The sequence below is a fragment of the Micromesistius poutassou genome (assembly GCF_964030765.1).
Source record: "Micromesistius poutassou genome assembly, contig: SCAFFOLD_5704, whole genome shotgun sequence".
NCBI classification, from domain to species: domain Eukaryota; kingdom Metazoa; phylum Chordata; class Actinopteri; order Gadiformes; family Gadidae; genus Micromesistius; species Micromesistius poutassou.
In genome coordinates, this window is record NW_028178149.1 from 4,638 (window position 1) to 7,738 (window position 3,101).

At 36.1% G+C, this 3,101-nt stretch overlaps 1 long non-coding RNA gene across 1 annotated transcript; it reads right to left on the minus strand.

Moving 5' to 3' along the window:
* Window positions 1-366: 366 nt before the first annotated feature.
* LOC311374726 lies at window positions 367-2,629 on the minus strand. Its single transcript, XR_014643099.1, has 3 exons — window positions 2,483-2,629; window positions 1,648-1,710; window positions 367-679 (listed from the first exon to the last, which is right to left on the minus strand). It is a non-coding gene; the product is annotated as an uncharacterized lncRNA (long non-coding RNA).
* Between the last annotated feature and the right edge of the window lie 472 nt (window positions 2,630-3,101).

The window sequence follows — 3,101 nt, forward strand, 5'->3', positions numbered from 1 at the left end:
TTAAGCTTCATGAATCATTCGTTTACCATTAGTGAAGCTTTTTGTGTACCTTCATGTAAAGTAATGCATCATACTGAGTTGTTACTCTTTCGCGAACCATTCGTTCACCAGTAGTTAAGCTTTATGAATCATTCGTTTACCAGTAGTGAAGCTTTTTGTGTACCTTCATGTAAAGTAATGCATCATACTGAGTTGTTACTCTTTCGCGAACCATTCGTTCACCAGTAGTTAAGCTTTATGAATCATTCGTTTACCAGTAGTGAAGCTTTTTGTGTACCTTCATGTAAAGTAATGCATCATACTGAGTTGTTACTCTTTCGCGAACCATTTGTTCACCAGTAGTTAAGCTTTTTGAACCATTCGTTTACCAGTAGCGAAGCACTTTCGGGTTAGTTATAAAACCCCAAACCACTGATGACAATGAGGGATCTACAGCCACTTTAGTTAAAAATGTATACAACATAGGGAAATATATATACATATACTGCGCTCATGACACATAATAACATATAACATAATAACAGGATAATATAGAAAATATTAACAATTTAAAACACAAACAGAAACAAAAAAGGCATTTTAAAATGTAACAAAAAAAGGCACTCTAAAAACAAAACAAAAACCAGCTCTCTTCATCTGACACGGCTGTAGCGATCCATCGCCTCTTCTGGGGTGAGGACTGAAACAAAGAAAATGATAAACATGTATTAACAGTAGTATTTTGTCAGGATGATGGTAGTGCAGTTGGTTAGGGGTTTACTAGTATTAATACTATTCTTGTATTAGGGTTATATAGTGGCAAGTTAGTTCTAAATTACATTCTAGAGTAATGAATGTACAGAGGTATAATAATAATAATTATTAAATTGTAATTTCCAGTAGTATCAAGAGTACTGTGAGTGTACTGTCTATTCAAGTAGTATTATCTGTACTCTTTAACAGTAGGTTATTATAAATCAAATGAGCACAACTAGAGAGTAAAGTGGGAGTACTGTATAGTTTAGACATGTGGTAGAATAAGTGGATTATATTGTTTAGTGTTATTTGAAAGCCATGTTCCTGCTGTAGCTTCATCCATTATGCTGCTTTGAACAGTCAGACGTGTTCAGACGTGGCTTTGATATTATAAGCAGACTTGGGACCAGCTGACCACCTAGCTCGTTAAATAAATGGGTAAGAATTGATCAATTAATCCAGCACCATGAATATAACCATAACCAAAAACTTTTTTATTTTCTACTTAGTAGACTAACTTAAAGTGGCTTAACTGACCTCAATCTAATTTATGTCATTGCTGTTCTAAGTTCCTTCCCATTCCCAAAGCACTTTCCGGTTACGATATCATGTAAAGGTAGATACTTGGTTACTGCAATGTTCAAGTACAAATGGAGTAAATATTACTAGCATCCTCTTGTCTTGGATCCCCTCTAGACACTAGCCTTCAACCAGTTAAGGTGAGCACCCTTATTTTAACATCATAAAACCAGGAAGTAGAAAAGAGGTTTAAAAGTAACACTATTATAGTGTTTTCATAGTGACGTTCATCAGTTATTAATCATTATACTGTGTACAACTACATTTCACAGTCACATGAATCTGAGTATATCTGTTAAGTATGCTTAACATTTAAAATAAAAAATTAATTACCTGCTTCCTCTGCTGCAGTTTGGCTACTGCGCTGTTCGGATTGTTCCCGCTGACTCGATGGCGCTGTAACATTTTGGAGCACAGAAAGAATGGTTGGTGTAAGGGGCTCAAAACCTTATGAAGAATATTGATGAATGCATACAGAGTGACGTTTTTGTTCATTTGAAAATTGTATGGATACCTTAAAAAAATATATATACAGTTAGTTAAGAAATAAGGGTTTTATTCACTTTGGGCAATGACATTATCCATTGTCTTTAATGTTATAATATGTAATAATAATATGTATGATCATATGTCATTTTGATTTATGACAAATCATCATCAATTCATTTGTCATGGTTCCACATGCAGTCCATTGTGTAGAAGACATGTTTGAGAGATTCAGTTGTTAACATTACATACTGTAACTATGGACTAAATTGAAAAGAAAAAAAACAGGGAGAAAGGTATTACCGTAATAGCACTATAACAGTGTAATGTAGCAGTCTTCGGGTTTTTTAGTAGTTAAAAACAACTCCAAAAACTATTCAAAGACGTGGTAACTGACTCGCCTAATTTAACATTAGATACGTGGTTGAACCGTCGGTCTTTTGACCTAGTTAAGAGTTAAACTTTTGTGTTTGACAGATGATTAAAATTTGCTTGCAACGTCGGCTATCTAGCCAGCTAGCAATCCATTGGTTAGTGACAAGGTTAGCTAGCAAGGCCAAAAAATACGTGATAGAACAGACGTGGTACGATGTCAAATTAGCTCATTTTAGGAAGCTAAGCAATGTGACCGAATCATTACACTCTCAATTAATAATGAAATAACTTTAAAGCATGTACTTACATTCTAACATGGCTGTCTCTACATGTGGAAGCTCTTCCGTGGGCTGCCTTTTTCTCTTACTCTTTCGCTGAGTCTCCATTGTCAAGTCCTTCTGCACGACCTCCTTGCCCGTCGACAGAGAGTGGGCGTGTCCGACGCATGGGGTAAAACGATCTGCGTATAACGTGCCCCCTACCCACTGTACACGTCCGTCGACGACAAGGGACGCTCCCGAATTGCATTGTGGGTCCGCATGTGCAAGACAGGAAGACGGTTTGATGCGAAGTTATCATGACCCTGCACGCTGAAGTACTCAGTCTTATTGAGGGAAGACAGACTTTTAAAAAGAAATTAAAATTGATAAAATGGCTCCAAAAGAAGAAGTTACTTAAAGCCAAAATAAAATGCAAACTCTGCAAAAAGAGCATGAAAATGAAGGAAAACGCAAACGTTGACGGACTGCAGTGGTAAGTATTCTTTTTTTGGTACGGTTTTTATCGATGACTTCCTTTGTTTACTGATATGTCATGTTATAAATTCAAGTTCAGTAACATTAATATTTATCATGAAGAAATGTGTTTTCTTCTGTAGGCAGTGCCGACGTAATAAACATAGAGGGAAAACGACGAGGAAGTCAGTG